Source organism: Crinia signifera, chromosome 1 (genome assembly GCF_055691185.1).
Source record: "Crinia signifera chromosome 1, ASM5569118v1, whole genome shotgun sequence".
NCBI lineage: Eukaryota > Metazoa > Chordata > Amphibia > Anura > Myobatrachidae > Crinia > Crinia signifera.
In genome coordinates this window covers 340,341,376-340,357,527 of record NC_139217.1, presented here as the reverse complement: position 1 = coordinate 340,357,527, position 16,152 = coordinate 340,341,376, and the positions used below count along the sequence as shown (strand labels likewise).

Sequence of the window (16,152 nt, the reverse complement as noted above, 5' to 3'; positions counted from 1 at the left end):
GTTTATAATCAGAATACCAAATGAGACGCAAAGTAGACATGGGCAAACTTTTTAGAACTATACTGCAAAATAGCTCAGTGATTTCCACTTTCTTTGGCTGTAATAAGCCTAAGTAATCAGTATTGAACCACACATTTGTATACCACCCAGAATTCCCAACCACAAAACAAAGCAGGAAAATCTTTGTCAAAACTTTATTTATAAGCTATACTGTAGTGCAGGGTGGGGACCTTCTGCCTCCAGCTGTTGTTGAACTACACATCCCGAGCTTGCCCTGCTATAGTGTTCATTCTAGCACCCTCCATCTTTGAAAACCCATGCAGTTCCTGTTCCCGGGCTGGGGTGTCGCTGTCTGCTGTGGTGTTTCTGGCACAGGTCTGGTTTTCACTACACTACAGCAGACAGCGACACCCTAGACAGGGAAGAGGGACCTCAAGGGTTTTCAAAGTGGTGCTAGAATGAAAACTACTGCTACAGTTCTGCAATGTGGCCATGCTAAAACTGTTGCAGGGCATGCTGGGATGTCTATTTCAAAAACAGCTGGAGGGCCGAAGGTTCCCCATCCCTGCTGTAGTGTATAAAGATACAACAAACTCTTTCTGATGTTTTGTTACTATTTAAATTTTGCTGCATCTCACCCTAGGTCTTATACAACTTTTGAACATATGTCAAAGAATGTAAGAATTTAGACTTTACAGTGTATAGATGGACAACATATAAAAAAATACCATTCATACTGCGCCGTAGCAGGATGAATTTTCATTTTTTGCTGAGACAACTACAGGCTTCATGCTAAGATTGCTTGAAAGATGCTCTTTGTAGCTCTGAAGCAGCTCTACAGCCTGCAGGCCACATGAAGGTGCAATAGGGCAGTGCTGATGCCAATCCCTAAGCCCGAGGGTGCAGGGCACTGCTCTCACAACTCTGTCTTCACTGATGTCTAGACAAACTTATTCTTTAAAGTTCTATTTACTACTTAAAGCACATTGAATCCCCCACACAATTATTACATATACTTTATATTTCTCACTTTTTTCTGTACATTTGTGTTACCCAGGTTACAATTCAGTTGACTCCTTATGCTGGTTATACACAGACTAATGAAGTTTTCAAAACTGACAGCTCTTGGCAAAATAACCCCCTTTTGGATTATTGCTTTGTTCAAATAAAGAAATGTGCTATAGTATATTATCAGGCATGATAACAGCCATATTTGTACCTGGCCAGTAATACCAACAAGCTAGTAGAACATCAGTCAGAAATTAGATCAAATACATTCGCGCAGCTCTGTGTCCAGCACAATCAAGGGATATTCTGGCATTTCCCTTAGAACCTGAGGTGGATATGACCTTTTTGTAATAGTATCATTTAGGTGTTGTGGTGACGGCGTACTGCCTGCTTCTATACTATATGTTTGGTGACATGAGGTCTTAAAATCTCTGCACTGTTACAGTGTGTGGAAATGTTCCTTATTACTTACTATAAGACAAAGGGCCAGATGCACTAAGCTTCAAAAGTGATAAAAATGGACAGCGACAAACAACCAACCAATCAGCTCCTATCTGACTTTTTTCAAACACAGTCTATGACTTGGAAGGTAGGAGCTGATTGGCTGGTTATTTATCACTCTTTTTTATCACATTTGAATCTTAGTGCATCTGACCCAAAATGTTATGTGAACAGCAAAATGTAAGTAGCCATACATTCACTGGGTAACTTTTCAGGATGAGAAGACAGATTTTATTTTAAGCAAAGACACCCCACAGAATATTTAGGGGGGGGGGGGGGAATTTAATAAGCAGAGGTAGGGCTAGATTCTCTAAGCTTCAAAAGTGATAAAGTGGAGAGTGATAAACAGCTAGCCAATCAGCTCCTACCTGCCGTGTCACAGTCTGTGTTTGAAAAATGTCAGGCAGGAGCTGATTGGTTGGTTGTTTATCACTTTCCATTTTATCACTTTTGAAGCTTAGAGAATCTGGCCCGTAATTAACTACGGGTGAAAGATGATAGTATTGTAAGGCTTTAACGGCCGGGGCTATTCAATTAAAGACCCATTTTCTTGCCCAGAAAAATTATCATATAAATGCGCATTATCCCACACAATCCAGGATAAATTCCAGGACCTATGGGTTAGCATAGTCATGGCACTCACAAATAGCTTAAAATATTATTATTTTTTTGGTAAATGCAGACTGTCTTAGGGACTCATTGATTAGCCCAGCTCCTTTTATTTGCCCACAGCAATATAACCTGGCTAACTGAATTCCCCCTCAGCGTTTCTTATAACCCAAATGTAACAATGTATAAGGTATAAAAGAATCAGTATTTATATATAAATTGAAATACAATAGTATCCTAATGAATCAAACAGTTTTACAAACATTGTAATGTGTAATGCTGTACCTAAAAAAACGACAATTTTTGTAAGCGCTCGTAAAACCAAACATCCTCTACCAAGATTTGAAAACTCCATTTGCTTATTGAATGGTTAGTAGGCCACATGCCATTAAAGCCCTTTCATTTCCTCCCTGCCTTGTTATCTGTTTTGAGGTTGAAAGGCAGAACAGAGTTTTATTGTGTCTACCTTCACAAGCAAAACAAGGACAGGCAAAAGGAATGACCCATCTGCGGGGGCCAGCTCATCAAGATGCTTAGTAATCTGCCTGTTCCCATTAAATCTCCAGCTAAACAAACACAAAGTAAACCTGCCATGGTACCGGATACCTATTAAAATTGATATAGATTTCTGTTCTAGGGCTGCAGATGTCTGTAGCTCATACCAAAAAAATAAAGGCACAGCTAGTGTGGATTTATGCTCGTTTTGCTCTCCAGCAGAAAAAAAAAGCCTTTTATAAGTCATCCATAGCTCTATTGTATAGCCATAGAAGCCCTGGGTACCTACAACACCAAAAGCCACACAACCACCTGGCTCTCAGCGTCAGATAACTCCCCAACCTATTCATTATACCTGTGACCATGACTGCTTAAAAAAAGGACTGTCCATAGGAAAGAATGACATTGATACAAAACCTCGATCTTGTTTAATCCTTGTGTGAAAGGTTTAAGAACCAGGAGACGGAAGGAGGTTCCAGTTTAGCAAAAATGTTGAAGGACAGTCATGGTTGAGAGCAGCTGATAGTCTTGACATTTCTCAGTGACGGATTCATTGTGTCTCCACCTTCCACTGTCTCTTTTAATTCCAGACATGCCAACCAAACGTTATCTGCATGGAAATGGCAGTAGCCAATGGCCAGTGTAATATTGAATGCTTATCATGCGATTCAGTACATTATGTACTGTATCAACTAGTTATAAGCCCATCAAAACGATGGCTTCTGCAAAGTACTTTCACTTTGTGTTGTGGCCATTTTTACTGTCACTTTGAGCTGTTGCAGTTTTTAACCAACAAACTCTCCACTCCACACCAGTCCCTATCTGCTCCTAACTTTAATCTTCACAATCTCCTCTCCATATCCAGCAAGTTTGAAACAGATCAATTTCCCTGCAAAAAATGCTTTCACTTTCTGAATAATTTGGTATGTCAAGAGCATCTAGGGATCAGTGGATATACTTAACCTCATAGAGGTGAGGAGTAGTTAGTCATAATATAGATTGTTCCCTGTCCATATACCATTATAAACCCAGTTGGGCAGAGCAAGCTTTTCAGTATCATGATTCCTTCAATGTACCACTCTACATACTGTGTTGCAGCTTTATTTAATGATTAGCATTACTGTCTCACAGCATTGAGGTTGGGTTTGATTCCCATCAAGACCCTAACTGTTTGGAGTTTGTATATTCTCCCCATGCTTGCATGGGTTTCCACCGAGTATTCCGGATTCCTCCCACAATCCAAAAATATACTGATAGGTTAATTGGCTTCCAACAAAATTAACCCTAAACTGTCTGTGTGTGCATTTACATGTGGTAGGGAATATAGATTGTAAGCTCCAGTGGGGCACGGACTGATGTGAATGTTTAAATATTCTTTTTAAAGTGCTGCAGAATATGTGTGCACTATACAAGAAACCCGGTGAATGCATGGTTGCTTATCTTTACCCTGAATTGGTTTAATAAGTATTAAATCCATCATTTTTACGTATTTATTTTGAGGCTATTTTTAAACAAAGATACATAAAATATCTATTTTAAGAAAACTATAACTAGTTGTTGCAGAAATCTATTGGTTCAGTGTATCCCACTTCCTCTAAGCCAGGGGTCTTCAACCCATGGCCCGCGGGCCACGAGTGGCCCGCGGAGCTGATCTCAGTGGCCCCCTGCCCGCCATGCACAGGATTTTTTTTTTTTAAGTAAAAGAAAACGCTGCCTAGGGAGGCAGCGTAATGGAGTCCCCCCGGGTGCCGCCTACCCGATTTTGGATGGTGGAAGCAGGTGACCCGGCAAAGCTGCAGGATGAGGAGGTACAGCTGGCAGGAGCAGGGGACTTGGCAAAGCTGCAGCCATTACTGGGGGCATTGTGTGTGGGGCATTACTGAGGGCATTGTGTGTGAGGGGCACTGCTGGGCCATTGTGTGTGAGGGGCACGGCTGGGCCATTGTGTGTGAGGGGCACTGCTGGGGCATTGTGTGTGAGGGGCACTTCTGGGGTATTGTGTGGGGGCACTGCTGGAGCATCATATGTATAAGCAGGAGTACTGCTGGCATTATGGTCTGTGGCATAATGGGCATCAGTGTGGGGCATAATGTGCAATGGGCATAATTTTGTGTGGATTAATGTGTAATGGGCATCACGGTGTGTGGCATAATGTGTAATGGGCATTACGGTGTATGACAATGTACAACAGGTATTACGGTGTGTGGCATAATGTCTAATGGACACTATGGTGTGATGCACAATGTGTAATGGGCATTACGGATAAACAGTGTAACAGTGTATATTGATTTAAGTAGCCTTTCATTGTTTGGGTTTGATCTGTGAGGCATACTAGTTCACTGTGTGGGCCTTCATGTTTATATGTCACTGTGCAGCCTTCAGTCAACTTAAGCGTGTGAGGACAATGACCATTCCTGCGGTAACCAATGTCTGGTCATGCAGGTTGCAAAAGAGGTGTCAGGTAATTGTTTTCCTGCAAGTTTACACTGTTTATCATTAGGCCACACCCCTTTTGGGAGCGCGCCAATGGCGCATGCAATTTATTCTATATCAAATTATATATGGGGGGGGGCACATATTTTACTGTTTGCACTGGAACCCTAATTGGCTGCTGATGACTATTGGGGTATGTGTATGGGGGGGGGGCTTATGTGCTGAGTATGGGCGGCTGTGCCAACTATCTACGAAGGACTGTGCTGACGTTATAGGAGAGCTGTGATTCTATGGGGCTGTCCAAAATACCGCAGTAGAGTTTAGTGGCCCTCGGGCTTCACTGGATTTTTTTAGGTGGCCCACGCTGTCTTAAAGGTTGAAGACCCCTGCTCTAAGCTGTACAATTAAATGTAGCACTAGATAAATGCAGAAAAATATAGAAGAGATTGAAAAACAAACAAAAATAATGTTTATTTGTTTTAGTGATTATGTCCTGTTTAGATTCCCAACCAACCAAAACAAAAAAACAAATCTATCACAGTTTAAAATAACCCCAGATGTTCATTACCAATGTCTTTTAAAAGACTGTGTTAAGGGGCCTACCCACGTAGTAATTTAGGAGCAATTTCTATTAACCATACAACACCGGCAGAGATCTCTTCACTTATCTCTAAAGATCTCCCAAATCGACCACTCCGCACTGCACAAGATCTGTGTCTGTCTTCTGCATGGATCACCAGCTCCCATTCACTATTACAGGACTTTCATCAGGCTGCTCCCATCCTATGGAATGCCCTTCACGCAAAATAAGACTCTCCACTAGCTTTCAAACTTTCAAGCGTTTCCTAAAAACTCACCTCTTCAGGCAAGCCTATCAAATTTAAGTTCTGCACGCATAACCCTCTGAGGCAATTATGTATTATATGGCTTACCTTCTGGACTTGCAACTTGGTGGGACTGGTAAGCTATTACTGGTGCCTGTCCTTGTGTTTCCCCCCCCTATATCCCTATAGATTGTACGTTTGCAGCAGGGCCCTCCTACCTCCAAGTCTGTCTGTTACCCAGTTTGTTCTATCATGGTGTACAATTGTAAAGCACAATGGAATCTGCTGCGCTATATAAGAAACTGTAAATAAATCTCACTAGATCGCTTAGAAAATGCCCCTACATCGCTCCGTGTGTAGGGGCCATAGCAATGCAAGACCATGCGCGTCACTATCGCCTGGCGATTAATATCCAGCATGCTAGATAAATCTATAATCGCCGGTGTCAGGGCCAGTGCTAAATTCATTTTGAATCCCAGCGGCAAGTAAAAGGAATCACTGCAGCGTATTAGGGCAGGGCTACAACTAGGGGGTTGCATGCCCCATGTGCTGCATGCAATACCCACAACTACATACAAGGAGGGGGGGGGGGGGGCGCATTTGAGTCAAATTATTGCAGATGAGTAAAATCCTAGCTTCAGCCTTTCGGCATCATTAGTGCATAAGCCACTACGCTCCCCAAAAAGGGAAGCTCATATTTACTCCCAAACCCACAGAGCCCCTGAACCTAGGAACAGCTACGTTTCTGAACATTATTGTACCTGGCCATAAGACCAAACACTTACTACTACAATAGAAGTTTTTACAGAATTATAGGAAAGATTTCTACACATTGCTATAACCCTAAGAAGTGTCCTGTGAAAGTACTCTCTAAACCCTGCTCTGTAGAGGGCATTGGTCCTCTTCTTGCCCTGATAACAGCTAATAAGCTTGAAATGGTTGTATGCAATTTGGATTTATGACTCTGCCTTTAGGACTGTAAGCATGCTAGAAAGCCTGTGGCTCTGGCTGCATGGTTAGCCAAGGAAAAATGTTATCCAACTAGAATTCCTAGAGGGAAGCTCAATTCTGTAGTGTTTGGGTCTGCAGGCTACTAGTTGTTGTAGCTTAGTGAAGGGAATGGAAATGCCCACTGTCGCCAAGGATCTTAATGCAGGTCTCTGCTTATAACAGTACAACTAGAAGTACAATCAATATGGAACTATATGAAATGCAAATTACATACACAGGTACACAATACTGAAGCTGTACTGTATGTTTCCACCTACATTTAGGCAGCACAAGTGAGTCCTCCTTTAAACCATGCCCCCAATTTGTAAGCCTGGTCCACAAAGAAAAACACCTGCGGTGCTAATTAGTCTCATGTGTATTCATCATGGCTTCTCCTAATATGAGCACCACCCGAGGCAAATGGTGAAGCCCCTCTGGTGATATTTTTATAGTAATTAGATATTCCCTCTCCGTCCTCCTGTAGTCACTGCTGATAGGCTGACATCAGGAGGAGACACACATGGCAAAAGTATGACAAGTTCATTGCACACCTATCAAGGTACTGAGGAGATTGCTGACAACCAAAACATGGGAAAGAATGAAGATATTAGGACCCTGTTGCTATCCCTGCATGACTCTACTGTTACCACAGACTCCTTCTGAAGTCACACTTTGTAAAATGCTTTGTGCCTTTGTGATGTAGAGAACTTGGTAGTGTTCTATTACAGTATGTCTTAAGCCGCATACACACTAGAGGATATCGCTCAGAAAGGGTTTTCTGAGAGTTATCTTTTACTATATCTTCTAGTGTGTACACTAAATAATGATATGTACTCCCGCGCATAGTTAATGACCCCCTCGCTCATTATGAATCTACTGATGAGGAAGGTCTTCGTTAACAGTCCCCACTCCCCCTTTCAACCTCCTGCGGTTGCTCCCTTCCATGTCGGCATTGGCAAGAGCATATACACTTGCTGATGGCGACACCCCCAAAATTTTAAAGGACAAATCAAAGTGACTGAAGTACTAATAAAGTTACCAGTGCTCAAGCATGGGCATTCTTAGAACATGGTCTGTTATACAGATTACACCCAGAAAAACACACAGTTCAAACCTGGGTTATTAAACACTTTCAAGCCGTGTTACAGCTGCTGAAACTGCTTTAACAGCACAGATAGGAGCTGGATTATTGTTGGATCAACAAAGCGGTCTAATCCGCCTATTTGTTCCTTTAAGCATAACCAGGGTTGGGTGGTTTAAACCAAAATGTTTAAAACCGAAGAAAAAAAAAAAAGCCTTGTTTTTTTTTAATACGTTGTGACACACACACACACACACACACACACACACACACACACACAAAAGATAGAGGGAGGTGAATCAGATGAGGTGCTAAATCTGCCTAGCATCAAGCTTCTCCCTCAACATTCCCATAGGACATGAAAAAAACACAGTTAACACTCAATCTTAATGAGTAAACAACACTAACACATTAAAATAGGCAATACACAGTTAAACACCTCATGGTATAATTTTAATGTTTTCTTCAATTCAAAACCTTGCGACATATCATGGTAATAATGCTTAACTCCTTTTTTGTGTTTGTGTGTTTATCTGAAAATTACTTTTGCATGTTATAATTATTAGTATAAAATTGTTTTTATTGAAATATTTTAAATAAATCATTTCAAAGCCTAATAAATTTGTATTGTTAATGCTAGAAAGCAATAAACCTTGGTTGATCAATGTTTCTAATATAAAGAAATGTTTAACAGTAATATTATAAAAAAACAGGATAACTTTTTTACATTAAAAAGTTAATGGGAAAAAAAAAGAGTTTAAACCAAAAAAAAAAAAGCTACTAAACTTTTTTTTGTCCATCGCTGAGTCAAAGTTGGATAACCTGGTTCACCCCTTCACACTGCAGCCTACCTAGGTTGGCCCCAGGTTCGACTTTGGTCACAACCTTGGTAGCAGAGCCAGGACACACAGCCCGTCTAGACTCTTTGACATCAAATATCAAAATCCTTTTTATTTTTTAAACACTGAAAACACCTTAGAGCAGGTAAGGAACCCCAGAAAGTTTGCTTGCTGATAGACAGTGATCACCTGTGCAGCTGAAAGCTTGCTTACTACTGTAGATCACTTTTAGCAGCAATATGCAATAACTATTTCCACATGGTTAATGGCAAAATTAAGTATCACTGATAAGTAAAAATACAGAAAGCAGGAGATTTCACATATTTCCTGCGGTCTGTCCACCATTCCTCACACTAGTTTTCTATGGGCACAATATTTGACAAGATGGGAAATGCAATGGATCCCTTTACTTCCTCCTGATTCCTGTGTCGGCCTCTTATCGAAGCCAGTGTCCTGGCTAGTTTTATGAATCCATCCATGAGAATAAAGAGCCTTTATTGCTGCAATATGGTTTCATAACATACAGGGGCTCACAGTTCATTCAATGTTCTTTTTTTCTCCGACTTTTGGAATGTTTATGAAAGACAGAGAAGACGCGGATTGGCAAATCCACGTCTTTTTTCAGAGGAAATGACCACCAAGTTGCTAATATAGTGTCCGTTTCAGAAAAAGCTGATTGGGCTTTTCAAGAAACCGAATCTGCAGCGGCGAGTCCCGACCGAAAACAGCCAGCACTGATTATAAACCCCCCCCCCCAAGGTTTCTTTGCTTTGTTAGTAAATGTGTAAGGACACCGTGTGAGCAAGGTCAAAACTCAAGCATGTTTACAACCACATATTAATATTTTAGACAGTATCAGCTACAGAGTTATCTAACAAAATAGTTGTGTTGTATTCGCTACCACAAGTGCTGCGCCTTACTTTATGCAATCAACACAGGGAATAGAGGTGGCACATACTGGAGTGAATTAGCTTCTATTACAGGTGCTGACTGAACCAACCAATATGCTAATGATTATCAACTAAGAACCAGAACAGAGCTTTTATTCATACCACCCCCAATATACCGTGCAGGTTACTGCTCCCAAAGCAAGATTTGTAAACCAAACAGTCCTGCTAGTATGGAGAGGGGCTAGTGATTAAGGAGCCTCATTTATACAGGCATTTTTTCACAAAACTTATGCAGAGACTAAAATTGCTGCCTAATTATATATGTCTAGTGTCCAAGAGTCTCCGAAACACTGCCATCTGCTGGCAGAGAGTGAAACTACATCTCTTTCTCACACATGCGCAAACACAGAAGGTAGCAGACTAGCTTTCAAAGCGTTTGCTTCGAGCGGTCTTACTAGTGTTTATATTGTTCCTATGTGCAAATAGCGAGATGCAGGAGATTTTCCAGAAATATCCAGCAACAGATTTTTTGTTTTTGTTTAACACATGCAGACCCCATTTGTACTAAACTTCAAAATATGAAGATATGTTGAGTTTGGTCCTATTGGTTTACACCATACCCCTATAGTGTCAACAGATTTATGACTAAATTGGCATTCTCGTTACCTATGTCCAGCTCTGGAAGCTGACACTGTGCACATGTGCAGTGTCAGAGACGAATATGAAAGACTTCTCTAATGTGGCCAAGATAGAGTTCCCCCTGATCTAACAACGGATGTCCCTGCAAGTTAATTTAAGTAGAGGAGGAGGACACTTGTTAGAGACTTGGACCATTAAGTCAATAGTAATAAGGTCGACCTCAGATGGTGTAGGTGCACAAGGTTGACATAAAACTGGCCAAACCGTGTCTTTTGGGTTGTCAATTTTTTACTTTCAGCACTTGGGCCCACAATAAGTTTGGCTTTGCTTGCCATGGTTGGGCAGTCCACATATATGGTAGCGCACAAAAAAAAACAAAAAAAAAACACTTGTGTCTACCAAATGTTAGGTTGACGTTTTCACCATATCAACCTAATGCATGTCCAGAAAAAAAAAAAAAGGTGACAAAAATGGAGCAAGAGTAACAAATCATAGAGGTTAGTTTAATACAAAGAGGATAATTCATCTGCAATTAACCTGGGACAGGGATGCCGAGGCGCAGTGTCTACCATCCCCCTTTTGCTCAAAAGATGATAAAGCACTTCTGCCAACACTCCGTCTATGAACTTAGCCTTAACCTACGTACAGGCCAGTCTCAGTCACAAGATACCCTCCGCCAGTGGACTTGCATTCAGCTCTGCATAAGACCCTATGTGTTCCACTGCTGAAGTAAACCAGCTTGGGAGGCAAGAGGGAGAGAAAAGATTACTGGGACATAAAAGCAATTTTAATTAGCTTTTTTTTGTGATAATTGTGCAGCTGACGCACTAAAGACTTCAAGATTTCCTAGAACCTTTTATATGACAGTTCTCAGCACCAAATATACTACTGCAAAATATGAAGCATAGACATTTTTATACGCAGATGTCCCAAGAAACAAATCTTACACATGGTATATTTACGGCTACTTATAAAACCATCAGGATTTCAAAAGCTGTAAAACCTACAGTATATTTATAGCATGTGAAGAAAAAGGTGAAAGAATGGGAACATTGACCGATTACCATCGATACCGAAACAAAAACTAAAGTGAAACACAAAACATATGGTATATGATATATGGTTTACACAAATGTAAAGTCATAAACTCTGTACAACAATTACATACTGTCACTCAGTGGGGTAAATTACTAATATGGGAGTTACATTTAAAATGGGATGTTGCTATGGGCAACCAATCAGCATCTACTTTTTTTTTTAGCATCTTCTAGAAAATAATATAATTTGATTGGTTGCCCATTAAAAATCCCATCTGCAATAGAATGCCCATCTTAGTAAATTTCCCCCAGTAGGTCCTGTCCTTGACACTTATAAAACAGAAATAGGAAATATTAGCAAATCAATGGCATTGCTAATATTATGTCAGGTTATGGCCATAGCTTAAAGCAGACTTTGCAAATTTTGCAAATACTAAATTAAGCAGTCATTCAATACAAATTCGGAAGACTAGAAAACAGTATGTACTGTACACTGTAGCCCAGCGGTGTCACTCGGTCTGGTGACACATGGGGTGTAGTTCATAGCACCTCCCCATGCACCAGAGTCACGCATGCCCATAAAAAGGGAGTGGCTTATAATAAAGGGGAGTGGTCTCATAAAAACCAAGACTGCGTCAATCCAGTGGAATTTTCAGCATACCCTGAGATGCTGGGCTGCCCCTAGGGACCGGTGCCCACAATGCTGGCTCCTGTAGCACCTGGCTTTAGTCACTTCGGAGGACACGGCTTTTTTGGGGGTCTACCCCTCCGAGAGTGACATCTGGTTGCAGCCCCCACCCCCCATAGTGACGTCACTGGCATATATAATGCCTGCTACTGGGTTTCTTCCTGAGATAAATCCAAGTTCTCAACTTCCTACCTACACACAGACAAATAAGAATTGCGACAATTAACTGCTTGAAGCTACCCAATGGGGATTATACATCAGTAATCACTAAATAATTCACCAAAATTTGCACCTTTTTACTCTTATTTTAAAACCCGCCAGTATGTGCCTATATGCAGATATTGATATTTTACAGTAATTCAGTTACTTTTCATCCAAAGATCAGATCTTCAAATCACGTAAATTCCCATTTTAATAGTATAATACGAATAACTGTTGGCAAAACAGCTGATTATATTGCAATGTCAGTGAAATCCAATATACAGGACAACCTGATTTAACGATTTCAATCAACTTTTGATCAGAATTGGCATTTAGTGAACAACATGCATTATTAATTTTCTTTTTTCTTTAAACACAATCAACTGCAAAACACAAAATGTGTTTCCAAATGGATTGTTAATGTATGGCCATATTCGTCAAGCAGCTGGTTCTGCAGTAATAATCATCCACTACATATCCTTGCAAATATTTACATTTTCTTTAGAATAAAAGTTGAACACACATGACAGCGTTACAGTCTTCCTGCAACAAATCCTGTGGGACAAAGGCCTAATGACCCATCCCCTTGCTTCCATAGCGTGCTATTCATTATAAACATAGGGTTTTAAAAAGAATACTTTGAAAATAGTATATTTGCTATTAATTTGTAGGTTTGCTCCTAGAACACTTCTTAAACTTTTGCTAGTAAACTTTGAAAGCACTTTTAACCAAGTCATTTTAGAACAGAAAAATAACTGTAAACTGCACTTGCCACTTGTATTTATTTCTGCTCCCTGATCTTAACAATGATAACTAATGTCTGAAGTGTCAGGACAGTGCATACCCCTGTCTGGACCTTTGGCTACCTAAATTACCAGATTCCTCACCTAATTTAAAAAAAAAAAAAAAAAGAATAATAAAGTTGAGTTCTATGGACATGATTGATTAGGTTATTCCTACATATAAAGAACAGGGAAGCTAAAATACACTATTACTATTCCTAGAGGGACATTACTACAGTAATAAAAGATAGATAATAAGTAATAAAAAAAATAAAAACTTTACAGAAGAGAAACAAAAACATTATTCTGTGGCAAAGAACACATTAAGCCTTAAAATATGCATTCAAAAGTTCACAAGTGGAAAAAAAAAATCATTTACATTTCATTTAATTATACACAGATGGGTAAAGATTAAGATAAAGCAACTAGTTTAAAACTATCATTTATAAAAATGAGATAACTAGGGGGGGTGGAAGGGATGCACCATCTGTTATGCCCTCAAATACATGTTTTAAATATTTAGCATTTTAAACAGCATTAAACCCAGGCCCCCAAATATTTACCATAAATCTTGAGTATTTTTCTGCCTTAGTGCCTTTGATCCAGAAAAAAAAAGTCTTTGTAAGACTCTAAAACACAATCCAAGCCATAAGGTCTTCAAAAAACGCTCCTCTAAAACCCTTAATCTTCCAGCAAATGACAGTTAAAAAAGAACAAAAAGCCTTGAGATGGGAATCAACATAAAAAGAGTTTAGTTTGAAATAAGTCTTTACAAAACATTAATAGTCTTAAGTGTCATGGATTGTTTTTGCATTGAGCTGAAGTTGGTAGGATTAATCCAGGCATAAAATAAACCATAAATACAAATAAAAAGGATCTAAAGATTCAATAGAATATTTTCCAGGCTGATCAGAGAAACCCTTCAAATGAAGGGAACAAATTAGCTTGTATATAGAAAAATTTAAAAATACAGGAGCACTCCACTTCTTGCCAGATCAGAGCCTCTGTGTCTTATTAATCTTTATTTTTTTTCTTCTTAGCAGTGGAAATTCAATTTATTTTCAAGCCTCAGGGGCAGCGTTTTCATATCACGATGACAGCAGAAAATAGATATATAGGAAAAAAATACAAAAACGAATTTAAATATTAACATGCACGGAAGAAAAATGCCTTTGTTATCATTCTTGTAAACTCCACACAAATCAATCGGCCAGCAGAAATGACAAAAAAAGCAAATGCTAGAGCTGTATATTCCCCCAAGGTAAGGAGCCGCCAGCCTTTCACATATCCAGTGCTGTATTTTGCTGCAGATAATAAATATCACCGACAGAGAAAGAAGTGCAAAATGTGCTGTGACCCCAGTGAGAGAGCCTCAGTGCAGCATAAGGAGGATATGCACCATGCAACATCCACTTAATCCTCTCCTGTGGGTTAGATCCCGTTGGCTTGGCTCTCAGATGTCTGCTAGCAGCTTCATTCTCGGAGACATCGAGGCTTGTGGGAGCTTCATGTGCCAGATTCCCCGCCAGGCGCAGAGGGGGGACACAGGGGAGCAAGGAAGGGGAAAGGACCGATCGTGCAGAGACTGATGGATAAGCTGCTCCTGCGCCCCTGCACCAGCTCCTTCCACAGCAGCGTCTTCTCAGCTGCTCTGCACGTCGGGAACTGACAGGCAACCAGAACGATGCTTCTGTCTCCTCTCTGCTTACCACGCCCATCCCAGCCAAACAGCCAATAGCAAGGGAATATGCAGAGTGGATGGGCCATATAGTAGGCGAGGAATGGAAGCTTTGTGGGACAGACAACGCCCATTTCCTCTAAATGCTGCTGATGTACACATACTGTACACACAGCTTATAACCTGTTAGTAATGTGTTATTAATGCGTGTGGGAGACAGACACACACTAATAACATATTGCTAACAGCAACAAGCTGCACTTTAAGCAAAATAGTCATATCCTGTAGCAATAGCTGTTTTATAAATCACTTTTTTTATGCAATAAATATGGTTTGTTCTCCCAATGGACTGTACAAATTATGAAATTGTCAAGGTGCACACAAACTATGCGATATGCACAACACTGACATTATTAATGCATATAAGCCCTCTCTTCATGTGCTTTTTCCTCTTTTAGAAAAACAAAATTAAAGTATATATATATATATATATATATATATATATATATATATATATATATATATATATACATTCAATGGTACCTATCCCTAAGTCTCTGCAACCTTAATAATTACTTAAGTGTCTTGTCCCCATGTACTTGTCCTAAATTGTTTTGGGTACTTCCTCATCTTTGAGGCCACAGCTTACGCCAGTTACGTTAGCCACATTCAGAATAGCACCATTGTCCCCTTGCGGGCTTGCTTCGCTCGCCGCGCTGTGGGCTCGGTGTCTCGCTCTGCTTCGATCACCACAACTTTACTAAAGGTAATAGATGGTGGCGTGGACACAAGAGAATGGTGTGGACCCGGGGTGGTGCGGGTGCTACGTAAGTTCCGTAGCGTAATCTGTGGCCGCAAAGATGAGGAAATACCTTGTTTTGTACTGTAAGTCGTTGTTTACGTATTGTTAGGCACTGCAGAACCCTTGTGGCGCTAAATAAACCATAATAATAATCCTGTGTACACACTATATAGTTGAGGATGCTCGCTCCACAGTGAAATCTGCCTATGTCGTGAATGACTGCATGTTCAGCAGGTTACATCACTAAACAATATCATTACAAATATCATGCAATGTGTGTGCCCTATATCATTCATGCAGAGGAGCACTGCACCACAAATCAGCTTAATGCCAGCTTTATCAGTGCTTGTTTTTAAATGGTTAAAAGACCATATGCCATAAAAGCCCTTTCATTTCCTCTCTGCCTGTTATCTGTATTGAGGTTGAAAGGCAGAACAGGGTTTTATTGTGTCTACCTTCACAGGCAAAACAAGGACAGACAAAAGCAGGAATGACACATCTGTGGGGCCAGCTCGTCAAGTGCTTTGTAAATGTATGTTCTCAGGTAAGAAACACAGACAGTGTATTTCAATTAATAAATACATGGCTTACTACAGATATAATGCCATATACATTACTTTATTCAAATTATTAAATTGTGTTAATAGCGCCCATC

General features: G+C 40.2%; 1 protein-coding gene across 1 annotated transcript in view; it reads right to left on the bottom strand.

Moving 5' to 3' along the window:
• Positions 1-14,671, bottom strand: part of FAM222A (family with sequence similarity 222 member A) — a 100,718-nt gene extending 86,047 nt beyond the window's left edge. Inside the window, exon 1 of the mRNA XM_083146185.1 lies at positions 13,581-14,671. The gene's annotated coding sequence lies outside the window, so the exon portion shown is untranslated. The remainder of the gene's footprint in view (positions 1-13,580) is intronic.
• Between the last annotated feature and the right edge of the window lie 1,481 nt (positions 14,672-16,152).